The sequence below is a fragment of the Eleutherodactylus coqui genome, unplaced genomic scaffold, assembly GCF_035609145.1.
Source record: "Eleutherodactylus coqui strain aEleCoq1 unplaced genomic scaffold, aEleCoq1.hap1 HAP1_SCAFFOLD_183, whole genome shotgun sequence".
NCBI classification, from domain to species: domain Eukaryota; kingdom Metazoa; phylum Chordata; class Amphibia; order Anura; family Eleutherodactylidae; genus Eleutherodactylus; species Eleutherodactylus coqui.
This window is the reverse complement of record NW_027102625.1, coordinates 192,501-215,031: the sequence shown is the minus strand read 5'-3', so window position 1 is coordinate 215,031 and position 22,531 is coordinate 192,501. Positions and strand designations below refer to the sequence as shown.

The 22,531-nt window shown below is 52.7% G+C and overlaps 1 protein-coding gene across 3 annotated transcripts in view; it reads left to right on the top strand.

The window, feature by feature from the left end:
* LOC136605487 (extracellular sulfatase Sulf-2-like) overlaps positions 1-22,531 on the top strand; it is a 98,928-nt gene that overhangs the window by 38,905 nt on the left and 37,492 nt on the right. For 2 of the 3 annotated variants that reach the window (XM_066588964.1, XM_066588965.1), the window contains exon 2: positions 19,837-19,901. The exons of the other annotated variant lie outside the window; for it this stretch is intronic. The gene's annotated coding sequence lies outside the window, so the exon portion shown is untranslated. The remainder of the gene's footprint in view (positions 1-19,836; positions 19,902-22,531) is intronic. 3 annotated transcript variants of the gene reach the window in all.

Sequence of the window (22,531 nt, the reverse complement as noted above, 5' to 3'; positions counted from 1 at the left end):
ATTGTGTGATGGGGGATTAGATTGTGAGCTCCTGGGGTCGGGGATGATGGGAGTGATACATTGTGTGATGGGGGATTAGATTGTGAGCTCCTGGGGTCAGGGATGATGGGAGTGATACATTGTGTGTGATGGGGGATTAGATTGTGAGCTCCTGGGGTCAGGGATGATGGGAGTGATGCATTGTGTGTGATGGGATTAGATTGTGAGCTCCTGGGGTCAGGGATGATGGGAGTGATGCATTGTGTGATGGGGGATTAGATTGTGAGCTCCTGGGGTCAGGGATGATGGGAGTGATACATTGTGTGTGGTGGGGGATTAGATTGTGAGCTCCTGGGGTCAGGGATGATGGGAGTGATACATTGTGTGTGATGGGGGATTAGATTGTGAGCTCCTGGGGTCAGGGATGATGGGAGTGATACATTGTGTGTGATGGGGGGATTAGATTGTGAGCTCCTGGGGTCAGGGATGATGGGAGTGATACATTGTGTGTGATGGGGGGATTAGATTGTGAGCTCCTGGGATCAGGGATGATGGGAGTGATACATTGTGTGTGATGGGATTAGATTGTGAGCTCCTGGGGTCAGGGATGATGGGAGTGATACATTGTGTGTTGGGGGATTAGATTGTGAGCTCCTGGGGTCAGGGATGATGGGAGTGATACATTGTGTGTTATGGGGGATTAGATTGTGAGCTCCTGGGGTCAGGGATGATAGGAGTGATACATTGTGTAATGGAGGGATTAGATTGTGAGCTCCTGGGGTCAGGGATGATGGGAGTGATACATTGTGTGTGATGGGATTAGATTGTGAGCTCCTGGGGTCAGGGATGATGGGAGTGATACATTGTGTGATGGAAGGATTAGATTGTGAGCTCCTGAGGTCAGGGATGATGGGAGTGATACATTGTGTGTGATGGGGGATTAGATTGTGAGCTCCTGGGGTCAGGGATGATGGGAGTGATACATTGTGTGATGGGATTAGATTGTGAGCTCCTGGGGTCAGGGATGATGGGAGTGATACATTGTGTGATGGGGGGATTAGATTGTGAGCTCCTGGGGTCAGGGATGATGGGAGTGATACATTGTGTGTGATGGGATTAGATTGTGAGCTCCTGGGGTCAGGGATGATGGGAGTGATACATTGTGTGTGATGGGGGATTAGATTGTGAGCTCCTGGGGTCAGGGATGATGGGAGTGATACATTGTGTGTGATGGGATTAGATTGTGAGCTCCTGGGGTCAGGGATGATGGGAGTGATACATTGTGTGATGGGGGATTAGATTGTGAGCTCCTGGGGTCAGGGATGATGGGGGTGATACATTGTGTGATAGAGGATTAGATTGTGAGCTCCTGGGGTCAGGGATGATGGGAGTGATACATTGTGTGTGATGGGGGGATTAGATTGTGAGCTCCTGGGGTCGGGGATGATGGGAGTGATACATTGTGTGTGATGGGGGGGGGGGATTAGATTGTGAGCTCCTGGGGTCAGGGATGATGGGAGTGATACATTGTGTGATGGGGGGATTAGATTGTGAGCTCCTGGGGTCGGGGATGATGGGAGTGATACATTGTGTGATGGGATTAGATTGTGAGCTCCTGGGGTCAGGGATGATGGGAGTGATACATTATGTGATGGGGGATTAGATTGTGAGCTCCTGGGGTCAGGGATGATGGGAGTGATACATTGTGTGATGGGGGATTAGATTGTGAGCTCCTGGGGTCAGGGATGATGGGAGTGATACATTGTGTGATGGGGGATTAGATTGTGAGCTCCTGGGGTCAGGGATGATGGGAGTGATACATTGTGTGTGATGGGGGGGGGGGATTAGATTGTGAGCTCCTGGGGTCAGGGATGATGGGAGTGATACATTGTGTGATGGGGGGATTAGATTGTGAGCTCCTGGGGTCGGGGATGATGGGAGTGATACATTGTGTGTGATGGGGGATTAGATTGTGAGCTCCTGGGGTCAGGGATGATGGGAGTGATGCATTGTGTGATGGGGGATTAGATTGTGAGCTCCTGGGGTCAGGGATGATGGGAGGGATACATTGTGTGTGATGGGGGGATTAGATTGTGAGCTCCTGGGGTCAGGGATGATGGGAGTGATACATTGTGTGATGGGGGATTAGATTGTGAGCTCCTGGGGTCAGGGATGATGGGAGTGATACATTGTGTGTGATGGGGGGATTAGATTGTGAGCTCCTGGGGTCAGGGATGATGGGAGTGATACATTGTGTGATGGGGGATTAGATTGTGAGCTCCTGGGGTCGGGGATGATGGGAGTGATACATTGTGTGATGGGGGGATTAGATTGTGAGCTCCTGGGGTCGGGGATGATGGCAGTGATAGATTGTGTGTGATGGGATTAGATTGTGAGCTCCTGGGGTCAGGGATGATGGGAGTGATACATTGTGTGATGGAGGGATTAGATTGTGAGCTCCTGGGGTCAGGGATGATGGGAGTGATACATTGTGTGATGGAGGGATTAGATTGTGAGCTCCTGGGGTCAGGGATGATGGGAGTGATACATTGTGTGTGATGGGATTAGATTGTGAGCTCCTGGGGTCAGGGATGATGGGAGTGATACATTGTGTGTGATGGGATTAGATTGTGAGCTCCTGGGGTCAGGGATGATGGGAGTGATACATTGTGTGTGATGGGATTAGATTGTGAGCTCCTGGGGTCAGGGATGATGGGAGTGATACATTGTGTGTGATGGGGGATTAGATTGTGAGCTCCTGGGGTCAGGGATGATGGGAGTGATACATTGTGTGATGGGGGATTAGATTGTGAGCTCCTGGGGTCGGGGATGATGGGAGTGATACATTGTGTGATGGGGGATTAGATTGTGAGCTCCTGGGGTCAGGGATGATGGGAGTGATACATTGTGTGATGGGATTAGATTGTGAGCTCCTGGGGTCAGGGATGATGGGAGTGATACATGGTGTGATGGGGGATTAGATTGTGAGCTCCTGGGATCAGGGATGATGGGAGTCATACATTGTGTGATGGGGGGATTAGATTGTGAGCTCCTGGGGTCAGGGATGATGGGAGTGATACATTGTGTGTGATGAGGGGGATTAGATTGTGAGCTCCTGGGGTCGGGGATGATGGGAGTGATACATTGTGTGTGATGGGGGGGATTAGATTGTGAGCTCCTGGGGTCAGGGATGATGGGAGTGATACATTGTGTGATGGGATTAGATTGTGAGCTCCTGAGGTCAGGGATGATGGGAGTGATACATTGTGTGTGACGGGGGGATTAGATTGTGAGCTCCTGGGGTCAGGGATGATGGGAGTGATACATTGTGTGATGGGGGATTAGATTGTGAGCTCCTGGGGTCAGGGATGATGGGAGTGATACATTGTGTGTGATGGGGGATTAGATTGTGAGCTCCTGGGGTCAGGGATGATGGGAGTGATACATTGTGTGTGATGGGGGATTAGATTGTGAGCTCCTGGGGTCAGGGATGATGAGAGTGATACATTGTGTGATGGGGGGGATTAGATTGTGAGCTCCTGGGGTCAGGGATGATGGGAGTGATAAATTGTGTGTGATGGGGGGGATTAGATTGTGAGCTCCTGGGGTCAGGGATGATGGGAGTGATACATTGTGTGTGATGGGATTAGATTGTGAGCTCCTGGGGTCAGGGATGATGGGAGTGATACATTGTGTGTGATGGGATTAGATTGTGAGCTCCTGGGGTCAGGGATGATGGGAGTGATACATTGTGTGTGATGGGGGATTAGATTGTGAGCTCCTGGGGTCAGGGATGATGGGAGTGATACATTGTGTGATGGGATTAGATTGTGAGCTCCTGAGGTCAGGGATGATGGGAGTGATACATTGTGTGTGATGGGGGATTAGATTGTGAGCTCCTGGGGTCAGGGATGATGGGAGTGATACATTGTGTGATGGGGGATTAGATTGTGAGCTCCTGGGGTCGGGGATGATGGGAGTGATACATTGTGTGATGGGGGATTAGATTGTGAGCTCCTGGGGTCAGGGATGATGGGAGTGATACATTGTGTGATGGGATTAGATTGTGAGCTCCTGGGGTCAGGGATGATGGGAGTGATACATGGTGTGATGGGGGATTAGATTGTGAGCTCCTGGGATCAGGGATGATGGGAGTCATACATTGTGTGATGGGGGGATTAGATTGTGAGCTCCTGGGGTCAGGGATGATGGGAGTGATACATTGTGTGTGATGAGGGGGATTAGATTGTGAGCTCCTGGGGTCGGGGATGATGGGAGTGATACATTGTGTGTGATGGGGGGGATTAGATTGTGAGCTCCTGGGGTCAGGGATGATGGGAGTGATACATTGTGTGATGGGATTAGATTGTGAGCTCCTGGGGTCAGGGATGATGGGAGTGATACATTGTGTGTGATGGGGGGATTAGATTGTGAGCTCCTGGGGTCAGGAATGATGGGAGTGATACATTGTGTGTGATGGGGGGATTAGATTGTGAGCTCCTGGGGTCGGGGATGATGGGAGTGATACATTGTGTGTGATGGGGAGATTAGATTGTGAGCTCCTGAGGTCAGGGATGATGGGAGTGATACATTGTGTGTGACGGGGGGATTAGATTGTGAGCTCCTGGGGTCAGGGATGATGGGAGTGATACATTGTGTGATGGGGGATTAGATTGTGAGCTCCTGGGGTCAGGGATGATGGGAGTGATACATTGTGTGATGGGATTAGATTGTGAGCTCCTGAGGTCAGGGATGATGGGAGTGATAAATTGTGTGTGATGGGGGGATTAGATTGTGAGCTCCTGGGGTCAGGGATGATGAGAGTGATACATTGTGTGATGGGGGGGATTAGATTGTGAGCTCCTGGGGTCAGGGATGATGGGAGTGATAAATTGTGTGTGATGGGGGGGATTAGATTGTGAGCTCCTGGGGTCAGGGATGATGGGAGTGATACATTGTGTGTGATGGGGGGGATTAGATTGTGAGCTCCTGGGGTCAGGGATGATGGGAGTGATACATTGTGTGTGATGGGATTAGATTGTGAGCTCCTGGGGTCAGGGATGATGGGAGTGATACATTGTGTGTGATGGGGGGGATTAGATTGTGAGCTCCTGGGGTCAGGGATGATGGGAGTGATACATTGTGTGATGGGGGATTAGATTGTGAGCTCCTGGGGTCAGGGATGATGGGAGTGATACATTGTGTGATGGGATTAGATTGTGAGCTCCTGAGGTCAGGGATGATGGGAGTGATAAATTGTGTGTGATGGGGGGATTAGATTGTGAGCTCCTGGGGTCAGGGATGATGAGAGTGATACATTGTGTGATGGGGGGGATTAGATTGTGAGCTCCTGGGGTCAGGGATGATGGGAGTGATAAATTGTGTGTGATGGGGGGGATTAGATTGTGAGCTCCTGGGGTCAGGGATGATGGGAGTGATACATTGTGTGTGATGGGGGGGATTAGATTGTGAGCTCCTGGGGTCAGGGATGATGGGAGTGATACATTGTGTGTGATGGGATTAGATTGTGAGCTCCTGGGGTCAGGGATGATGGGAGTGATACATTGTGTGTGATGGGGGGGATTAGATTGTGAGCTCCTGGGGTCAGGGATGATGAGAGTGATACATTGTGTGTGATGGGGGGGATTAGATTGTGAGCTCCTGAGGTCAGGGATGATGGGAGTGATACATTGTGTGTGATGGGGGGGATTAGATTGTGAGCTCCTGGGGTCAGGGATGATGGGAGTGATACATTGTGTGATGGGATTAGATTGTGAGCTCCTGGGGTCAGGGATGATGGGAGTGATGCATTGTGTGATGGGGGGATTAGATTGTGAGCTCCTGGGGTCAGGGATGATGGGAGTGATGCATTGTGTGTGATGGGGGGGATTAGATTGTGAGCTCCTGGGGTCAGGGATGATGGGAGTGATACATTGTGTGATGGGATTAGATTGTGAGCTCCTGAGGTCAGGGATGATGGGAGTGATAAATTGTGTGTGATGGGGGGATTAGATTGTGAGCTCCTGGGGTCAGGAATGATGGGAGTGATACATTGTGTGTGATGGGATTAGATTGTGAGCTCCTGGGGTCAGGGATGATGGGAGTGATAAATTGTGTGTGATGTGGGATTAGATTGTGAGCTCCTGGGGTCAGGGATGATGGGAGTGATACATTGTGTGTGATGGGATTAGATTGTGAGCTCCTGGGGTCAGGGATGATGGGAGTGATACATTGTGTGTGATGGGGGGGATTAGATTGTGAGCTCCTGGGGTCAGGGATGATGGGAGTGATACATTGTGTGATGGGATTAGATTGTGAGCTCCTGAGGTCAGGGATGATGGGAGTGATACATTGTGTGTGATGGGGGGGATTAGATTGTGAGCTCCTGGGGTCAGGGATGATGGGAGTGATACATTGTGTGATGGGATTAGATTGTGAGCTCCTGGGGTCAGGGATGATGGGAGTGATGCATTGTGTGATGGGGGGATTAGATTGTGAGCTCCTGGGGTCAGGGATGATGGGAGTGATGCATTGTGTGTGATGGGGGGGATTAGATTGTGAGCTCCTGGGGTCAGGGATGATGGGAGTGATACATTGTGTGATGGGATTAGATTGTGAGCTCCTGAGGTCAGGGATGATGGGAGTGATAAATTGTGTGTGATGGGGGGATTAGATTGTGAGCTCCTGGGGTCAGGGATGATGGGAGTGATACATTGTGTGTGATGGGGGAATAGATTGTGAGCTCCTGGGGTCAGGGATGATGGGAGTGATACATTGTGTGTGATGGCATTAGATTGTGAGCTCCTGGGGTCAGGGATGATGGGGGTGATACATTGTGTGTGATGGGGGATTAGATTGTGAGCTCCTGGGGTCAGGGATGATGGGAGTGATAAATTGTGTGTGATGGGGGGGATTAGATTGTGAGCTCCTGGGGTCAGGGATGATGGGAGTGATACATTGTGTGTGATGGGATTAGATTGTGAGCTCCTGGGGTCGGGGATGATGGGAGTGATACAATGTGTGTGATGGGATTAGATTGTGAGCTCCTGGGGTCAGGGATGATGGGAGTGATACATTGTGTGATGGGTGGGATTAGATTGTGTGCTCCTGGGGTCAGGGATGATGGGAGTGATACATTGTGTGTGATGGGGGATTAGATTGTGAGCTCCTGGGGTCAGGGATGATGGGAGTGATACATTGTGTGTGATGGGATTAGATTGTGAGCTCCTGGGGTCAGGGATGATGGGAGTGATACATTGTGTGTGATGGGGGATTAGATTGTGAGCTCCTGGGGTCAGGGATGATGGGAGTGATACATTGTGTGATGGGATTAGATTGTGAGCTCCTGGGGTCAGGGATGATGGGAGTGATACATTGTGTGTGATGGGGGATTAGATTGTGAGCTCCTGGGGTCAGGGATGATGGGAGTGATACATTGTGTGATGGGGGATTAGATTGTGAGCTCCTGGGGTCAGGGATGATGGGAGTGATACATTGTGTGTGATGGGGGATTAGATTGTGAGCTCCTGGGGTCAGGGATGATGGGAGTGATACATTGTGTGTGATGGGGGATTAGATTGTGAGCTCCTGGGGTCAGGGATGATGGGAGTGATACATTGTGTGTGATGGGGATTAGATTGTGAGCTCCTGGGGTCAGGGATGATGGCAGTGATACATTGTGTAATGGAGGGATTAGATTGTGAGCTCCTGGGGTCAGGGATGATGGGAGTGATACATTGTGTGATGGGGGGGATTAGATTGTGAGCTCCTGGGGTCAGGGATGATGGGAGTGATACATTGTGTGTGATGGGGGATTAGATTGTGAGCTCCTGGGGTCAGGGATGATGGGGGTGATACATTGTGTGATAGAGGATTAGATTGTGAGCTCCTGGGGTCAGGGATGATGGGAGTGATACATTGTGTGATGGGGGATTAGATTGTGAGCTCCTGGGGTCGGGGATGATGGGAGTGATACATTGTGTGATGGGGGATTAGATTGTGAGCTCCTGGGGTCAGGGATGATGGGAGTGATACATTGTGTGATAGAGGATTAGATTGTGAGCTCCTGGGGTCAGGGATGATGGGAGTGATACATTGTGTGTTATGGGGGATTAGATTGTGAGCTCCTGAGGTCAGGGATGATGGGAGTCATACATTGTGTGATGGGGGATTAGATTGTGAGCTCCTGGGGTCGGGGATGATGGGAGTGATACATTGTGTGTGATGGGGGATTAGATTGTGAGCTCCTGGGGTCAGGGATGATGGGAGTGATACATTGTGTGTGATGGGGGATTAGATTGTGAGCTCCTGGGGTCAGGGATGATGGGAGTGATACATTGTGTGATGGGATTAGATTGTGAGCTCCTGGGGTCGGGGATGATGGGAGTGATACATTGTGTGATGGGGGATTAGATTGTGAGCTCCTGGGGTCAGGGATGATGGGAGTGATTGTGTGTGATGGGGGATTAGATTGTGAGCTCCTGGGGTCGGGGATGATGGGAGTGATACATTGTGTGTGATGGGATTAGATTGTGAGCTCCTGGGGTCGGGGATGATGGGAGTGATACATTGTGTGATGGGATTAGATTGTGAGCTCCTGGGGTCAGGGATGATGGGAGTGATACATTGTGTGATGGGGGGATTAGATTGTGAGCTCCTGGGGTCAGGGATGATGGGAGTGATACATTGTGTGTGATGGGGGGATTAGATTGTGAGCTCCTGGGGTCAGGGATGATGGGAGTGATACATTGTGTGTGATGGGATTAGATTGTGAGCTCCTGGGGTCAGGGATGATGGGAGTGATACATTGTGTGATGGGGGATTAGATTGTGAGCTCCTGGGGTCAGGGATGATGGGAGTGATACATTGTGTGTGATGGGGGGATTAGATTGTGAGCTCCTGGGGTCAGGGATGATGGGAGTGATACATTGTGTGTGATGGAGGATTAGATTGTGTGCTCCTGGGGTCAGGGATGATGGGAGTGATACATTGTGTGTGATGGGATTAGATTGTGAGCTCCTGGGGTCAGGGATGATGGGAGTGATACATTGTGTGATGGGGGATTAGATTGTGAGCTCCTGGGGTCAGGGATGGTGGGACTGATACATTGTGTGATGGGATTAGATTGTGAGCTCCTGGGGTCAGGGATGATGGGAGTGATACATTGTGTGTGATGGGGGGATTAGATTGTGAGCTCCTGGGGTCAGGGATGATGGGAGTGATACATTGTGTGTGATGGGGGGATTAGATTGTGAGCTCCTGGGGTCAGGGATGATGGGAGTGATACATTGTGTGTGATGGAGGATTAGATTGTGTGCTCCTGGGGTCAGGGATGATGGGAGTGATACATTGTGTGTGATGGGATTAGATTGTGAGCTCCTGGGGTCAGGGATGATGGGAGTGATACATTGTGTGTGATGGGATTAGATTGTGAGCTCCTGGGTTCAGGGATGATGGGAGTGATACATTGTGTGTGATGGGATTAGATTGTGAGCTCCTGGGGTCAGGGATGATGGGAGTGATACATTGTGTGATGGGGGGATTAGATTGTGAGCTCCTGGGATCAGGGATGATGGGAGTGATACATTGTGTGTGATGGGATTAGATTGTGAGCTCCTGGGGTCAGGGATGATGGGAGTGATACATTGTGTGATGGGGGGATTAGATTGTGAGCTCCTGGGATCAGGGATGATGGGAGTGATACATTGTGTGTGATGGGGGATTAGATTGTGAGCTCCTGGGGTCAGGGATGATGGGAGTGATACATTGTGTGATGGGTGGGATTAGATTGTGAGCTCCTGGGGTCGGGGATGATGGGAGTGATACATTGTGTGTGATGGGGGATTAGATTGTGAGCTCCTGGGGTCAGGAATGATGGGAGTGATACATTGTGTGATGGGGGATTAGATTGTGAGCTCCTGGGGTCAGGGATGATGGGGGTGATACATTGTGTGATGGGGGATTACATTGTGAGCTCCTGGGGTCAGGGATGATGGGAGTGATACATTGTGTGATGGGATATTAGATTGTGAGCTCCTGGGTCAGGGATGATGGGAGTGATACATTGTGTGTGATGGGGGATTAGATTGTGAGCTCCTGGGGTCAGGGATGATGGGAGTGATACATTGTGTGATGGGGGATTAGATTGTGAGCTCCTGGGGTCAGGGATGATGGGAGTGATACATTGTGTGATGGGGGGATTAGATTGTGAGCTCCTGGGATCAGGGATGATGGGAGTGATACATTGTGTGTGATGGGGATTACATTGTGAGCTCCTGGGGTCAGGGATGATGGGAGTGATACATTGTGTGTGATGGGGGATTAGATTGTGAGCTCCTGGGGTCAGGGATGATGGGAGTGATACATTGTGTGATGGGGGATTAGATTGTGAGCTCCTGGGGTCAGGGATGATGGGAGTGATACATTGTGTGTGATGGGGGATTAGATTGTGAGCTCCTGGGGTCAGGGATGATGGGAGTGATACATTGTGTGTGATGGGGGATTAGATTGTGAGCTCCTGGGGTCAGGGATGATGGGAGTGATACATTGTGTGTGATGGGATTAGATTGTGAGCTCCTGTGGTCAGGGATGATGGGAGTGATACATTGTGTGATGGGGGATTAGATTGTGAGCTCCTGGGGTCAGGGATGATGGGAGTGATACATTGTGTGATAGAGGATTAGATTGTGAGCTCCTGGGGTCAGGGATGATGGGAGTGATACATTGTGTGATGGGGGATTAGATTGTGAGCTCCTGGGGTCAGGGATGATGGGAGTGATACATTGTGTGTGATGGGGGATTAGATTGTGAGCTCCTGGGGTCAGGGATGATGGGAGTGATACATTGTGTGATAGAGGATTAGATTGTGAGCTCCTGGGGTCAGGGATGATGGGAGTGATACATTGTGTGATGGGGGATTAGATTGTGAGCTCCTGAGGTCAGGGATGATGGGAGTGATACATTGTGTGATGGGATTAGATTGTGAGCTCCTGGGGTCAGGGATGATGGGAGTGATACATTGTGTGATGGGATTAGATTGTGAGCTCCTGGGGTCGGGGATGATAGGAGTGATACATTGTGTGATGGGGGGATTAGATTGTGAGCTCCTGGGGTCAGTGATGATGGGGGTGATACATTGTGTGATGGGATTAGATTGTGAGCTCCTGGGGTCAGGGATGATGGGAGGGATACATTGTATGATGGGATTAGATTGTGAGCTCCTGGGGTCAGGGATGATAGGGGTGATACATTGTGTGATGGGGGATTAGATTGTGAGCTCCTGGGGTCAGGGATGATGGGAGTGATACATTGTGTGTGATGGGGGATTAGATTGTGAGCTCCTGGGGTCAGGGATGATGGGAGTGATACATTGTGTGTGATGGGGATTAGATTGTGAGCTCCTGGGGTCAGGGATGATGGGAGTGATACATTGTGTGTGATCGGATTAGATTGTGAGCTCCTGGGGTCAGGGATGATGGGAGTGATACATTGTGTGTGATGGGATTAGATTGTGAGCTCCTGGGGTCAGGGATGATGGGAGTGATGCATTGTGTGTGATGGGGGATTAGATTGTGAGCTCCTGGGGTCAGGGATGATGGGAGTGATACATTGTGTGATGGGGGATTAGATTGTGAGCTCCTGGGGTCAGGGATGATAGGAGTGATACATTGTGTGATGGGGGGATTAGATTGTGAGCTCCTGGGGTCAGGGATGATGGGAGTGATACATTGTGATGGGGGGATTAGATTGTGAGCTCCTGGGGTCAGGGATGATGGGAGTGATACATTGTGTGTGATGGGGGGATTAGATTGTGAGCTCCTGGGGTCAGGGATGATGGGAGTGATACATTGTGTGTTATGGGATTAGATTGTGAGCTCCTGGGGTCAGGGATGATGGGAGTGATACATTGTGTATGATGGGGGGATTAGATTGTGAGCTCCTGGGGTCAGGGATGATGGGAGTGATACATTGTGTGTGATGGGGGGGGGGGATTAGATTGTGAGCTCCTGGGGTCAGGGATGATGGGAGTGATACATTGTGTGTTATGGGATTAGATTGTGAGCTCCTGGGGTCAGGGATGATGGGAGTGATACATTGTGTGTGATTGGGGGATTAGATTGTGAGCTCCTGGGGTCAGGGATGATGGGAGTGATACATTGTGTGATGGGATTAGATTGTGAGCTCCTGGGGTCAGGGATGATGGGAGTGATACATTGTGTGTGATGGGATTAGATTGTGAGCTCCTGGGGTCAGGGATGATGGGAGTGATACATTGTGTGTGATGTGGGATTAGATTGTGAGCTCCTGGGGTCAGGGATGATGGGAGTGATACATTGTGTGATGGGATTAGATTGTGAGCTCCTGGGGTCAGGGATGATAGGAGTGATACATTGTGTGTGATGGGGGGATTAGATTGTGAGCTCCTGGGGTCAGGGATGATGGGAGTGATACATTGTGTGATGGGATTAGATTGTGAGCTCCTGGGGTCAGGGATGATAGGAGTGATACATTGTGTGTGATGGGGGATTCGATTGTGAGCTCCTGGGGTCAGGGATGATGGGAGTGATACATTGTGTGATGTGGGATTAGATTGTGAGCTCCTGGGGTCAGGGATGATGGGAGTGATACATTGTGTGATGTGGGATTAGATTGTGAGCTCCTGGGGTCAGGGATGATGGGAGTGATACATTGTGTGTGATGGGGGGATTAGATTGTGAGCTCCTGGGGTCAGGGATGATGGGAGTGATACATTGTGTGTGATGGGGGGATTAGATTGTGAGCTCCTGGGGTCAGAGATGATGGGGGTGATACATTGTGTGTGATGGGGGGATTAGATTGTGAGCTCCTGGGGTCAGGGATGATGGGAGTGATACATTGTGTGTGATGGGGGATTAGATTGTGAGCTCCTGGGGTCGGGATGATGGGAGTGATACATTGTGTGTGATGGGAGATTAGATTGTGAGCTCCTGGGGTCAGGGATGATGGGAGTGATACATTGTGTGATGGGGGATTAGATTGTGAGCTCCTGGGGTCAGGGATGATGGGAGTGATACATTGTGTGATGGGGGGATTAGATTGTGAGCTCATGGGGTCAGGGATGATGGGAGTGATACATTGTGTGATGGGGGATTAGATTGTGAGCTCCTGGGGTCAGGGATGATGGGAGTGATACATTGTGTGATGGGGGGATTAGATTGTGAGCTCATGGGGTCAGGGATGATGGGAGTGATACATTGTGTGATGGGGGGATTAGATTGTGAGCTCCTGGGGTCAGGGATGATGGGAGTGATACATTGTGTGTGATGGGGGGGATTAGATTGTGAGCTCCTGGGGTCAGGGATGATGGGAGTGATACATTGTGTGATGGGGGGGATTAGATTGTGAGCTCCTGGGGTCAGGGATGATGGGAGTGATACATTGTGTGATGGGGGGATTAGATTGTGAGCTCATGGGGTCAGGGATGATGGGAGTGATACATTGTGTGATGGGGGGATTAGATTGTGAGCTCCTGGGGTCAGGGATGATGGGAGTGATACATTGTGTGTTGGGGGATTAGATTGTGAGCTCCTGGGGTCAGGGATGATGGGAGTGATACATTGTGTGTGATGGGGAGATTAGATTGTGAGCTCCTGGGGTCGGGGATGATGGGAGTGATACATTGTGTGTGATGGGGAGATTAGATTGTGAGCTCCTGGGGTCAGGGATGATGGGAGTGATACATTGTATGATGGGATTAGATTGTGAGCTCCTGGGGTCAGGGATGATGGGAGTGATACATTGTGTGTGATGGGGGGGATTAGATTGTGAGCTCCTGGGGTCAGGGATGATGGGAGTGATACATTGTGTGATGGGGGGGATTAGATTGTGAGCTCCTGGGGTCAGGGATGATGGGAGTGATACATTGTGTGTGATGGGGAGATTAGATTGTGAGCTCCTGGGGTCAGGGATGATGGGGGTGATACATTGTGTGATGGGGGGATTAGATTGTGAGCTCCTGGGGTCAGGGATGATGGCAGTGATACATTGTGTGTGATGGGATTAGATTGTGAGCTCCTGGGGTCAGGGATGATGGGAGTGATACATTGTGTGATGGGGATTAGATTGTGAGCTCCTGGGGTCAGGGATGATGGGAGTGATACATTGTGTGATGGGGGGATTAGATTGTGAGCTCCTGGGGTCAGGGATGATGGGAGTGATACATTGTGTGATGGGGGATTAGATTGTGTGCTCCTGGGGTCAGGGATGATGGGAGTGATACATTGTGTGTGATGGGGGATTAGATTGTGAGCTCCTGGGGTCAGGGATGATGGGAGTGATACATTGTGTGATGGGATTAGATTGTGAGCTCCTGGGGTCAGGGATGATGGGAGTGATACATTGTGTGATGGGATTAGATTGTGAGCTCCTGGGGTCGGGGATGATAGGAGTGATACATTGTGTGATGGGGGGATTAGATTGTGAGCTCCTGGGGTCAGTGATGATGGGAGGGATACATTGTATGATGGGATTAGATTGTGAGCTCCTGGGGTCAGGGATGATGGGAGTGATACATTGTGTGATGGGATTAGATTGTGAGCTCCTGGGGTCAGGGATGATGGGAGGGATACATTGTATGATGGGATTAGATTGTGAGCTCCTGGGGTCAGGGATGATGGGAGTGATACATTGTGTGTGATGGGGGATTAGATTGTGAGCTCCTGGGGTCAGGGATGATGGGAGTGATACATTGTGTGTGATGGGGGATTAGATTGTGAGCTCCTGGGGTCAGGGATGATGGGAGTGATACATTGTGTGTGATGGGGATTAGATTGTGAGCTCCTGGGGTCAGGGATGATGGGAGTGATACATTGTGTGTGATCGGATTAGATTGTGAGCTCCTGGGGTCAGGGATGATGGGAGTGATGCATTGTGTGATGGGGGATTAGATTGTGAGCTCCTGGGGTCAGGGATGATGGGAGTGATACATTGTGTGTGATGGGGGATTAGATTGTGAGCTCCTGGGGTCAGGGATGATGGGAGTGATACATTGTGTGATGGGGGATTAGATTGTGAGCTCCTGGGGTCAGGGATGATAGGAGTGATACATTGTGTGATGGAGGATTAGATTGTGAGCTCCTGGGGTCAGGGATGATGGGAGTGATACATTGTGTGATGGGGGGATTAGATTGTGAGCTCCTGGGGTCAGGGATGATGGGAGTGATACATTGTGTATGATGGGGGGATTAGATTGTGAGCTCCTGGGGTCAGGGATGATGGGAGTGATACATTGTGTGTGATTGGGGGATTAGATTGTGAGCTCCTGGGGTCAGGGATGATGGGAGTGATACATTGTGTGTGATGGGATTAGATTGTGAGCTCCTGGGGTCAGGGATGATGGGAGTGATACATTGTGTGTGATGGGATTAGATTGTGAGCTCCTGGGGTCAGGGATGATGGGAGTGATACATTGTGTGTGATGTGGGATTAGATTGTGAGCTCCTGGGGTCAGGGATGATGGGAGTGATACATTGTGTGATGGGATTAGATTGTGAGCTCCTGGGGTCAGGGATGATAGGAGTGATACATTGTGTGTGATGGGGGGATTAGATTGTGAGCTCCTGGGGTCAGGGATGATGGGAGTGATACATTGTGTGATGGGATTAGATTGTGAGCTCCTGGGGTCAGGGATGATAGGAGTGATACATTGTGTGTGATGGGGGATTAGATTGTGAGCTCCTGGGGTCAGGGATGATGGGAGTGATACATTGTATGATGGGATTAGATTGTGAGCTCCTGGGGTCAGGGATGATGGGAGTGATACATTGTGTGATGGGATTAGATTGTGAGCTCCTGGGGTCAGGGATGATAGGAGTGATACATTGTGTGTGATGGGGGATTCGATTGTGAGCTCCTGGGGTCAGGGATGATGGGAGTGATACATTGTGTGATGTGGGATTAGATTGTGAGCTCCTGGGGTCAGGGATGATGGGAGTGATACATTGTGCAATGAGGGGATTAGATTGTGAGCTCCTGGGGTCAGGGATGATGGGAGTGATACATTGTGTGTGATGGGGGGATTAGATTGTGAGCTCCTGGGGTCAGGGATGATGGGAGTGATACATTGTGTGTGATGGGGGGATTAGATTGTGAGCTCCTGGGGTCAGAGATGATGGGGGTGATACATTGTGTGTGATGGGGGATTAGATTGTGAGCTCCTGGGGTCAGGATGATGGGAGTGATACATTGTGTGTGATGGGAGATTAGATTGTGAGCTCCTGGGGTCAGGGATGATGGGAGTGATACATTGTGTGTGATGAGGGGATTAGATTGTGAGCTCCTGGGATCAGGGATGATGGGAGTGATACATTGTGTGTGATGGGGGGATTAGATTGTGAGCTCCTGGGGTCAGAGATGATGGGGGTGATACATTGTGTGTGATGGGGGATTAGATTGTGAGCTCCTGGGGTCAGGATGATGGGAGTGATACATTGTGTGATGGGGGATTAGATTGTGAGCTCCTGGGGTCAGGGATGATGGGAGTGATACATTGTGTGATGGGGGGATTAGATTGTGAGCTCATGGGGTCAGGGATGATGGGAGTGATACATTGTGTGATGGGGGGATTAGATTGTGAGCTCCTGGGGTCAGGGATGATGGGAGTGATACATTGTGTGTGATGGGGGGATTAGATTGTGAGCTCCTGGGGTCAGGGATGATGGGAGTGATACATTGTGTGTGATGGGGGGGATTAGATTGTGAGCTCCTGGGGTCAGGGATGATGGGAGTGATACATTGTGTGATGGGGGGGATTAGATTGTGAGCTCCTGGGGTCAGGGATGATGGGAGTGATACATTGTGTGATGGGGGGATTAGATTGTGAGCTCATGGGGTCAGGGATGATGGGAGTGATACATTGTGTGATGGGGGGATTAGATTGTGAGCTCATGGGGTCAGGGATGATGGGAGTGATACATTGTGTGATGGGGGGATTAGATTGTGAGCTCCTGGGGTCAGGGATGATGGGAGTGATACATTGTGTGTGATGGGGGGATTAGATTGTGAGCTCCTGTGGTCGGGGATGATGGGAGTGATACATTGTGTGATGGGGGATTAGATTGTGAGTTCCTGGGGTCAGGGATGATGAGAGTGATACATTGTGTGTGATGGGGGGATTAGATTGTGAGTTCCTGGGGTCAGGGATGATGGACTGCATACAGCTCAGCAGTATATATGGCTGCCTGTCTGCGGGGTGGCAGTTCGGCCGTGGCGTCGCGCTCTACTTATTCGTTATTGACTAAACAAGTGACTTCCCTTTTGCGCAGTGATTGATTGGCGATGTGTTGGGGTGTAATTGGGGGTGGCGCCACTGATGATCTGCAGGATGGGGGTCACGATGTGGGGGGGCATGGTCGGGGTTTTTATGGACTTGGCGCGATTCCCTGCAGACGGATGCAGTGCTGATCTGTGAGCGGTCATGCAGCCCTGCGGCTCTCTGAGCTTGTGCCCCGGCTCTCTGAGCTTGTGCCCCGGCGCTGGCTCATTCACGCCTCTCAGGAAGATGCAGAAGGATCCGCTGACTAATGTCTGGCGGCCGTGATTTTACCAGAAATCCGCAACGGAGGCTGCAAATGGCCCCTCGGCACGAGGTGAAGGAGCCCTTACTGCTATGACAACCCTTCCTGTCCGGTGAGGTGCAAATACCCATTCATATCTACCGCCGTATGGTGACTGGAAGTGTTGTCATGGGGACCCTTCAGTGAATGTTTCTGGCTCTTCCTTATGAAATGGTGTGACAAATGGCTCTTAGCGCTGCGGCTGGTCGGACAGTTCTGGCCATGTGACTAATAATCCCCGGCGCTTCTTTCCTTGGATTTAACCCCTTGTCGCCCTCTGTCGTGCTGATGGCAGCAGCGTAACATTTAGTTTCCTGCTAATTGGTCTCCAGGTGGCGGCGGTGCAGACGAACGCCCCGAGCGCCGCTCTGTAATGAAGATCATTTGTATTGGCGCTAATGTCTGCTCGCCGCCTCGTTATTATGCGGCTCTCGTCAGCTTCCTGCAGATTGTAATTAAGAGTCTGCAGCGATCAGGAAGCGCGGGTCGGGCCGCAGCGCTGAGCGTTAGCCTCGCCGCTGCAGAGTCACGTATCCCCGAGCCGGAGACAGCGCACCGCCGGCAGGACGCTGCCACTATTAACCCTGAAGCTTCCGGTTTCTCGCTTTTACTGGATCTTGATGTCTCGCTGTATAAATGGCCACGAAGGAGCCTACGAGGGCGGTCGGCGTAACCAGAGCCGGCGGTCGGCGTAACCAGAGCCGGCGGTCGGCGTAACCAGAGCCGGCGGTCGGCGTAACCAGAGCCGGCGGTCGGCGTAACCAGAGCCGGCGGTCGGCGTAACCAGAGCCGGCGGTCGGCGTAACCAGAGCCGGCGGTCGGCGTAACCAGAGCCGGCGGTCGGCGTAGCCAGAGCCGGGGGTCGGCGTAGCCAGAGCCGGCGGTCGGCGTATTGGGGGTCACCCGGCTTTTCCAAAGCACTGACCCGTGGGTCGCGGAGAGCTGCCGGCACGGTACTGGCAGCCGTGGCCACCCAGCTTTCCCAGAAATGGATAACTGGTAATCTCGCCTGCCATGTATGGCGAGCCCCCTGCGGTGTTGTCCGTGACCTCAGTGTCTCCGCTGCGCTCAACCATTAGCAGGCGTGTGTGATAGGAGGGGGCTGCAGGGTTCCTATCCCCCGGCTGATGACCGGTGTCTGGAGGGTCCCACTGGGATCTGTTAGATCCTTTTCTCCTCAGTGCCTGTCAGATAGAAGCGGGCACTGTGTTCTGCTGGGAGCTGTAGTCCATGCTTTGTTCTGCTTTGTTCTGGTCTGCCACAGCTCGCCTCCTCCCCTCCCTGCACAAGTCACAGAGCACGCCCACAGTGCTGTCCCGTAGGCATATATCTATATTCCACAACCCTTCTGCTCAATTCACAGCCTGATTGGTTGTTTGTCTCCCCTCCTGTGTCTGTGGCCCATGAGGCTGCTGTAAAGCGGATCTCTAAATGCTCTGGGAAGATGCGTCCCCCCCCATCCCCCGATAGGGGCGTAGAGATGACAGAATAAACTACGATAAATGCAGAACGCTGGCCTCCCCCTCCCCCGCTCGCCGCCCGCAGGAGTCCGTGCTGAAACGCCCCTAACTGACATAAAGTAACTTTCCAGAGCTTCCAGTTTCGTGTGCAGTGCTGGTTCTGCCGAGAGTAGCTCCTTCCCCCTCTGGCAGCGGACAGTACACACCCTTCCTGGGAGAAGCTACATGGTGCTGGACACCAGGGGGCACCACCAGACTCGTATGCAGCTTTTGATTTACCGTTTTCACAATCTCTGCTTGCTGTCAGTGATTGGAGACTTGCCTAGCTGCCCATCATGTGACTAGTAAGCTCCGCCCATATGGAGATGATGCATGGTGGGAGAGGAAGGCTCCTACCTACCCGTAGCGGTGGGTTTGCGCGGGTCTCGGTCACCTTCATTGCTGTTTTCTGGGGACATTTGTGCTCGAGAATCTTCGTATGAAAGGGGAGAAAATGGAGGTTGTTTGCTGCGAGGAAGCGAACGCGACATGTCGCAGCGCCGGCCGCCGGGGTCCGCTCTAGTTACTGGCAGTTGGGGACCGCTCGCTCTGCCCAGGGGGGGTTGGCGGTGCGTGTAAAAAAAACCAGCTTGGAGTCTGCCATGTACGTTAGCGGATCCCGTGGGAAAGTGGCGCAATAGAAGTCGGCGCTGCACAGAGGCCGCCGCTCGTATCACACTCTTGTTGTGACTCTTTAGCGCCATCCGCAGCCTGCAGAGCCGCGTCCTGCCGCCGTCACCCCTCACCTTCTCATCTCTCTTGTCTAGATCCGTTCCTGGGGAAAGCTGAGTGACAACCAACATGGCGGCTCCCGACTGACACGGCCGGCTGGGTGAGTCCCCCGGGGGTCATTCTCTGCAGCAGCGCCAGGCTGGGTGTAAATGTCACACATTAAGGCAATTAGGCGAAGCTAAGAAGGCTAACGATGCATTATTAATTGGGCAGCCAGTAACCAGGACTGAGCGCTCGCCGCCCCCGGCCGTCACCGTGGAGGAGGTACAGCGAGCGATGGCATCCGGCAGCCTCCCTTATCTCAGTGTCACATGATTAACCATGAAGCTCCCAGAGGGGATGAGAAGGAGCCCCTATAAGGGTTAATCCCGCACAACTTGTGGCCCCCTGGGGGAGAGGAGCACGGAGCCCCCCGCTTAGCATGTTAGTCTGCACTGCCATGAATTGTGCAGTTCTCACACATGTGCCGCCGCTTCCCCTTGCTGTTGGGGTCCCCCAGGGCTCGGTCCTCGGCCCCCTCCTCTCCCCCTTGCTGTTGGGGTCCCCCAGGGCTCGGTCCTCGGCCCCCTCCTCTTCCCCTTGCTGTTGGGGTCCCCCAGGGCTCGGTCCTCGGCCCCCTCCTCTTCCCCTTGCTGTTGGGGTCCCCCAGGGCTCGGTCCTCGGCCCCCTCCTCTTCCCCTTGCTGTTGGGGTCCCCCAGGGCTCGGTCCTCGGCCCCCTCCTCTTCCCCTTGCTGTTGGGGTCCCCCAGGGCTCGGTCCTCGGCCCCCTCCTCTTCCCCTTGCTGTTGGGGTCCCCCAGGGCTCGGTCCTCGGCCCCCTCCTCTTCCCCTTGCTGTTGGGGTCCCCCAGGGCTCGGTCCTCGGCCCCCTCCTCTCCCCCTTGCTGTTGGGGTCCCCCAGGGCTCGGTCCTCGGCCCCCTCCTCTTCCCCTTGCTGTTGGGGTCCCCCAGGGCTCGGTCCTCGGCCCCCTCCTCTTCCCCTTGCTGTTGGGGTCCCCCAGGGCTCGGTCCTCGGCCCCCTCCTCTTCCCCTTGCTGTTGGGGTCCCCCAGGGCTCGGTCCTCGGCCCCCTCCTCTTCCCCTTGCTGTTGGGGTCCCCCAGGGCTCGGTCCTCGGCCCCCTCCTCTTCCCCTTGCTGTTGGGGTCCCCCAGGGCTCGGTCCTCGGCCCCCTCCTCTTCCCCTTGCTGTTGGGGTCCCCCAGGGCTCGGTCCTCGGCCCCCTCCTCTTCCCCTTGCTGTTGGGGTCCCCCAGGGCTCGGTCCTCGGCCCCCTCCTCTTCCCCTTGCTGTTGGGGTCCCCCAGGGCTCGGTCCTCGGCCCCCTCCTCTTCCCCTTGCTGTTGGGGTCCCCCAGGGCTCGGTCCTCGGCCCCCTCCTCTTCCCCTTGCTGTTGGGGTCCCCCAGGGCTCGGTCCTCGGCCCCCTCCTTTTCTCCCCCTACACAGCCCCTATTGGACAAACCATCAGGAGATTTGGCCCCCAATACCCCCTCTATGCTGATGACACCCAGCTATACACCTCTTCCCGTGACATCTCTGCACCTTTACTCCAAAACATCACCGACTGTCTGTCCGCTGTCTCTAACACCATGTCCTCTCTCTACCTAAAACTAAACCTCTCTAAAACTGACCTACTGGTGTTCCCACCCTCCACTAACCGACCTCCTCCTGACATCTCCATCTCAGTGTGTGGCACCAGAACTCCCAGCACGCCCGCTGCCTCGGGGTCATATCTGACTCCAATCTCTCCTTTACCCCCTACATCCAATCTCTGGCCCGAACATGTCAGCTGCACCTCAGGAACATCACAAGAATCCGCTCTTTCCTCACTGTGGACACGCTAAAAACGCTTACTGCCGCCCTCATCCACTCCCGGCTCGATTATTACAACCCGCTGCTGATCGGCCTCCCCTGCACCAGACTCTACCCTCTCCAATCCATCCTGAATGCGGCAGCCAGGCTCATCTTCCTGTCCAGCCGCTACTCGGACGCCTCTGCCCTGTGCCGGTCACTGCACTGGCTGCCCGTTACATACAGAATTCAATTTAAACTCACTACCTTCATCCGCAAAGCCCTCCACAGCGCAGCGCCCCCCTACATTGTATCCCTCATCCACAGCGCAGCGCCCCCCTATATTGTATCCCTCATCCACAGCACCCTACATTGTATCCCTCATCCACAGCACAGCACCGCCCTACATTGTATCCCTCATCCACAGCACCACCCTACATTGTATCCCTAATCCACAGCACCGTGCCGCCCTACATTGTATCCCTCATCCACAGCACCGCCCCGCCCTACATTGTATCCCTCATCTACAGCACCGCGCCGCCCTACATTGTATCCCTCATCCACAGCACCGCGCCGCCCTACATTGTATCCCTCATCCACAGCACCGCCCCGCCCTACATTGTATCCCTCATCTACAGCACCGCGCCGCCCTACATTGTATCCCTCATCCACAGCACCGCACCGCCCTACATTGTATCCCTCATCCACAGCACCGCCCTACATTGTATCCCTCATCCACAGCACCACTGTACATTGTATCCCTCATCCACAGCACCACACCACCCTACATTGTATCCCTCATCCACAGCACCATTGTACATTGTATCCCTCATCCACAGCACCGCCCTACATTGTATCCCTCATCCACAGCACCGCGCCGCACTACATTGTATCCCTCATCCACAGCACCCTACCGCCCTACATTGTATCCCTCATCCACAGCACC